The following is a 6,998-nucleotide window of genomic DNA, read 5'->3' on the forward strand; positions in this document are numbered from 1 at the left end:
GATATTACTTTACGCCAATGTTTACTTTTGAGATGATGTATGGGGCAATTTCATATACCAGAAAAATGTACTTTTTTAAACATTTTGATATGAGCAAAAGCGTGACCCACCACAATTTTTTAGGAGTGCATTCTAATTTACTCTCTTTATGTGCGGTGAAAAAATTGGGATGGGTCATGCTTTTGCTCACACTTTTTTTGTCACTCTGAAAGTATGAAAATGTAGGTTTTTCGAAGATATTGTAAAATAGGTCAACGTTGAGGTCTTCAAAGAGGAAAAAAACAGCACTAAATCATAAAAAAGGCATATGGAGGTAATTTCAACAATTTATTTAGCATTTTTTATGCTAAAATTATCATGTTGTAGAACTTTGAATATCATGAAATTTTGTGGGCCAATAAGGGCCTTTATCATACCTTGTCCTTTAAATCTGCTTTGACTTACAATTGTAGTGTATGTGTTCTTTTAATTGATGGCTAGATTATCTAAAATTGCCTATGGCTGAAGGGAGGGTGTAAATGGGGGGAGGAAGCAAATGTACTGTAAGTCCTCCTGGTCCCTATTATGGTGATCTACCTTCAGTTGTTGTAATATACGGTCTGTTATTGTATTGTCATTTACAGTTAAAATATTTAGATTTAATTGCTAGTTTTAAACGTATCTATGTGGCAATCTAGTTGTTCTACTGTCCTTTGCAGCCAGGTAAGTATATTATATAACTTTGTTTTTATTTATTTATAAATTTACAACTTTCCTAGTCACAATATGGCTGAAATACTGCCGATGTGACTTTAAATTTTAACTCACTCAGTTATATGGAGTTGTATGGATGAAGGAAAACCAAGTTCTATGGATAGTCAACTTCTTTATTGCAATGAGTGGGACGTTTCGGTGTAGGTACTAACACCGTTATCAAGAAAGTGATACATAGTGTTGTAACATGGAGAATATATACATAGCTGCATGGTGTTTATATACCATTGACAAGGTTCATAATCATTGGTTGCTAATAAGTGATTTGAGCAGAGTAGGTTGATGTACAGAGTGATAGTGATTAAAACAATATGCAGAATGAGTTTATGCAATAGATGAGTTGATTACAATGAGATGGTAATAGTGTGTTAAAGAGTTGGTTGATGTACACATCAATTGGTTGTGATTACAATACACAAAAGCGGGTATTGGACGAGGTATGGGTGGATTACTGGTGATCTTTCATTAGATGGTGATAGGCCGAGGAGATAAAATTACCTTAATCCCGGTTCATGGTGGGGTTGAAGCGTTTGATTTTCATGGCTTCAAGTTTTTTAACCTTGTTATCTGCTCCGTTGGTTTCCAGGATGTGGATGTTGTTCCAAAGGATGGCATAGTCAAAGTTGGCTTGGGTGTTGTCGGCTATTGCGGATTTGGAGTCTTTTTTTCTGGACTGAAGTTTTGTGTTCTTTAATTCGTAGTGGGGGAGGGCGGGACGTTGTACCTATATAAGAGTCTCCACATTAGCAATTGATCTGGTTGGCTACTCCTGTGGGGTCTTCTTTAGTTGTTAATGGGGGTTTGCCTGTGGCTTAGAGGAGGTTTTGGATGGACTTGCCTTTCTGGAACAGAACGTCTATTTCTGCTTGTTGCTGAAGTAGCCGTCTTATCTGTATATACTCACTGTGCAGCTATGTATATATTCTTCATGTTACAACTCTTTGTATCACTTGCTTCATGACGGTGTTTGTACCTACACTGAAACGTCGCACTCATTGCAAGAAAGAAGTTGACTATCCATAGAGTTTCGTTTTCCTTCAGTGCTGCGAGTGTGTATATAAATGATATACACAAGTACCTGTCAATTCTTCTTGCCACCATTACAGGATCTCTTAATTAGTATTTTCCGTTATTATCTTATACAATGTTTGTCTATTTTCATTCTTAATGGACTTCTATATCGCCGCATATTACACTTCACTTATGTTGGGACTTTATAAACGAGAAAGCATGCTGCACGTGCGACAGGATGTAGTGTGTGTTTCTAGCATCCCGGTTTTGATGAGTGTTAATTCAAGCACTGGTTTGAATACCTCATGACACCTGTTTGATTTTATATCACTATTGCCATTATCGTTTATGAACTATAAGTTGATGAATATTGGTTTTGTACTGCTGCCATGCAATACTAAACAGTGACTCTCATTACTTGGCACACTGACTTGTCACTTCACTTTATCATTTTCCTACCCACTTTATTCTATAGCTACATAACCCTTTGTCTCCACAACCCCACCTGTATGCTTTATGTTTCATGTCAACAGACATGCTTTTTTATTTTTTGTTTTCTTTTGTCCTTCAGTAATATTTTAAGAAGATGCCTATACCCTTGCCATAACACAGTCCCTCTTATTTCCACAAATGGCAGGTAGCCTCTTACCAGATTATTTGGTTTATTTTACCTTTTAATCGCCCTCTGTACCAACAATTTCCTTACTTCTCCTACAATGTACATTGTCAATTGATCTAGTAATTTACAGACGGGCGGTTGGTGTTTTTTATTTGAAATTACACGCTAATGATTTAGGAAAATTGTACCATTTGATAATGCTATTTTCATCTCTCAGCTTGTACAATCTGTCCTTTGCAATTTACATAATCATTTTACATTTTTTCTGCGGGAATATCCACCCAAACCCCGGGCCAATATGTAGAGATCTAAATTCCCGGATTTAAGTTACCTTTTAAACAAAAGAAGGCCAATTAGAGGTGATAGAGTAGCAATCTAAGTAAAGAAATAACTATATGTTTAGACCATTTAAGTCCCCCCCATCTCGATACGATATGGATTCAGATTAAACTTAAAAATAAACAATTTTTGTAAGGGACTTTTTATAGATCAGACTATAGCAAGGAATACTGGGATCCAGTTTGTCAATCAATTGGAAATGGTATCGACATGAATATGGATAGCATTGTTGTTGGTGATTTCAATACTGATACATTGATCAAAATTAGTGAGCAAGTGCCTAACATTGAACATATGTTTCATATGAAACAGCTAATCACAGAATCTACTACGAATACTCAAACATCACATACACTGATTGATTTAATCTTTGTATCAAATTCTGAATCTGTATTGAACTCAGGTGTACTTGCCCCGTTTTCGTTTCTGTCCGTGATGCAATACCTATTCAATATTGTTTTGAAAGAAAGGTATATAACTACGATTTAGCTGACATTGAAGGATTAAATATAAGTGTTCAAAACACAGACTGGTTAAACGTATTGAAATGAAATCAATATTGGAACTGAATTACTAATGGAAAAGGTTGTTCACTTGTGTAATACTTTTATTCCAAATAAGGTGGTAACTATAAGATCACGTGACTCACCATGGATGAATAATATACTAATAAGTCAATAATAGACTAATAAGACAAAGGAACCGCCAACAAAAAAAATAGCCAAACGTAGATATCAAGATAATGATTGGATAAAATTTCGAAAACTTAGAAATAAGGTAACATCAGCAGTAAGAAAAGCTAACTCAGATTATTATTCTAAACTTGATGATAAATTAAATGATAGTAAAAATTCAAAATTGTACTGGAAATTAGTTACCAATTACCTGAAAAAGATGGTAAATAAAAACTCAGACACTTTCCCCCCTCTGCATCACAGTGGTGTCATGTATGAAGACGCAAACGAGAGGCATCCATACTTAACGATTACTTTATCGACCAAGCCAAATTTGACTTCCCAGACAAACAGCTACCAGATGTAGAATATGTAAATGAAAACTCATTAAGTGATGTTGTTTTGACGCGAAATGAAGTTAAAGATATTCTTTTATCGGTTGACATAAAGAAAGCAGGTGGCCCTGACAAAATAAGCAATACGTTTATCAAGCCAACTGCGGAATCCCTTTCTTTGCCCCTCACCTTTTTATTTAATAAATCATTGCATGAATGTAATTTTTGCCACTGTATGGAAGGAAGCTTCAGTATTTCCTTTGCATAAGAAGGGTAGTGTAAATGAATGTCACAATTACAGACCTGTTGCAATTACGAACTGTATTGGAACCATTTAATGTAATTTTGTAGACTTTTTTCTGTTATTATGCATTTCATGCCTTTGTGGAAATAATTGCTTCTGTAAATTGTTTGAAATTAATTATTGATTGTATTGTATTATATTTTAATTATGGAGCGGCACTCACATTAGCCGTTGGCTTGTTGTGCCAATCCACATTCATGTAATCTTTTATTTCATAAATACAGTATGTTTATAACACATTGACTGTGGTATATCTCTTGATGATGAAATGTTATCAGTTTTGTTATATGCTGATGACATAACACTGTTAGCAAATGAGATATGCCTTCAGAAAATGATGGATGCAGTTAGTTATTGGTGTTTTAAATGGCGTATAAGTATAAATAATGATAAAACAAAAGTTGTACATTTTTAAAAAAAAACCCTGTCTCTTGATCTTGTTGTGAATTGTCCTGTGATTATAACCCTGTCATGTGTGACAGTGTTTACCGTTATCTTGGTTTGTGTTTAAACGAACATATGGACATGCATAAAACTGTCAAAGAGCTCTGTAAAGCGGCTAGTAGAGCCTTATCTGCTCTATATGCTAAGTTTATTTGTGCTGGTGGCATGTCATATGAAGTTTTTACCAAATTGTATGAATCTTTGGTTGAACCGATTTATATTATGGATCTAGCTTATGGGGTATGAACAATTACAGGGAAAGTAGAAGTTGTACAAAATAGAGCATGTAGAATGTTTCTTGTTGTAAGTAAGAATGCGCTTGTTATTGCACTTAGAGGGGACATGGGATGGTTTTCAGTGTCTGTAAGACAAATGGTAGAAGGTTTCAGATATTTATTAAGACTGAAATCTTTGCAGCAACATCGGCTGTCATATGTAATTCATCGATGTGCAAATGGGATTCCTTATTCTTGAGATAACAAGTTAATGAATATCGTCCGACAATATAACTGTGCCCATTTGTTAAATAATATTTGGGGAACTATATCTTGTGTAACATATTTTAAAGAAGTTTTAATGCAGGAGGATGTATTAAAATGACACGCTAAGCTCTGGGATGATGACGGTAATGTTAATGGGAATAAGCTACGAACTTACAGAAAGTTTAAAGTCTCCCATGCTGTAGAATTTTATGTAAAAATGTTATCTTTCGAGACCATCGTCGTATTTTAGTTAAGTTTAGGTGTGGAATTTTACTGTTGTATGTTGAAACGGGTAGACATACCAAGCCTTCTATACCACTTGATAAAATGCTATGTAAATATTGTAAAAATGCTTGAACATATTTTATTCAAGATGAATTTCACTTTAGAGTATATGACCGGTTGGCCACGGAAGTTTAACATTGTGGATGAGGTGCATGCAGGATACTGCAGGCTAACCACACATGTATCGTAATACGATACATGACAGCCTGACAGTCAGTAGTATATAGACAATGAATTCTTAATGTAACAGGATTTGACCCTCGGGCAGCGGCTAGGGAGGAGGACTGGCGATCGCCTCTGTGATGCTGCCTGACCGTTGCTGCACTATCATGTAATTGCGCCATGCATGCTTAGTTGACGAATAAGGTGTTGTGGACCCACTGGTGGACTTCTGTGTTTGAAGAGACAGATATCCCCAAAACGCTTTAAACAGCCCCGGATATATTGGTGGAGAATCCGGGTTTATATCACATGCAGTATACAGTATATCAAGTGCAACATACTGTATACCGCATACACTATACGGTGTGCCATGCGCAGTGTGCGCCGGGCGAACTCCCGGCTGGGTATTTACGTAGTATTTCAACTTCGACACAAGGGTGTCTGAGTGTAGTTAGATACTATTAAGCAGACACAGTGAGTGAGTTCCTTAACCTGAGCTCTATTGTGGTAGTGTGTCCCGGATAATTTATACTAATGGAACAAAGATACACAATCACTCTCAAACGCCTGTGTACAGTTTTATCAAATAAGGCAGTATAGAGGCATCTAACCGTTGTTTCAGGATCTGCAAATCACACTCTGTGCAGTATCACGAAGTCCCCTCATGTATATCACAACCACTTGTTAATACTGCCCCAGCTGATGGTCAATAGTATGAGCGTTGATTTCCGCGTGGAACGCGATGCTACACATTAGCAAATATATACACGATACCATCCTAGTGATATAGCCAGATGTAGGTGTGAGTTTATACCGTGGCAAAATGTTCTCATTATTGTACACGAGGGTATGTCTGATTTGGTGATTTCAAGATGAAACACGAATGGATACATATCCTGGCCTGTCTTCATTTCATAGCCGGTGCTGTGTCCACGTCCATCCGCCATCAAACACATTCATGTGAGGTGTTACATGATCAGGTACATACAATTGTATATTATGGTTATAGAAAGACATGATCAGTTACATACAATTGTATATTATGGTTATAGAAAGGCATGATCAGTTACATACAATTGTATATTATGGTTATAGAAAGGCATGATCAGTTACATACAATTGTATATTATGGTTATAGATAGGCATGATCGATTACATATTACAATTGTATATTATGGTTATAGAAAGGCATCATCAGTTACATGCAATTGTATACTATGGTTATAGAAAGGCATGATCACTTACAAACAATTGTATATTATGGTTATAGAAAGGCATGATCAGTTACATACAATTGTATACTATGGTTATAGAAAGGCATGATCAGTTACATACATTTGTATATTATGGTTATAGAAAGGCATGATCAGTTACATACAATTGTATATTATGGTTATAGAAAGACATGATCAGTTACATACAATTGTATACTATGGTTATAGAAAGGCATGATCAGTTACATACAATTGTATATTATGGTTATAGAAAGGCATGATCAGTTACATACAATTGTATATTATGGTTATAGAAAGGCATGATCACTTACATACAATTGTATACTATGGTTATAGAAAGGCATGATCAGTTACA

The sequence above is a fragment of the Haliotis rubra genome, unplaced genomic scaffold, assembly GCF_003918875.1.
Source record: "Haliotis rubra isolate DU_JTF1 unplaced genomic scaffold, ASM391887v1 Scf1821, whole genome shotgun sequence".
Taxonomy (NCBI): domain Eukaryota; kingdom Metazoa; phylum Mollusca; class Gastropoda; order Lepetellida; family Haliotidae; genus Haliotis; species Haliotis rubra.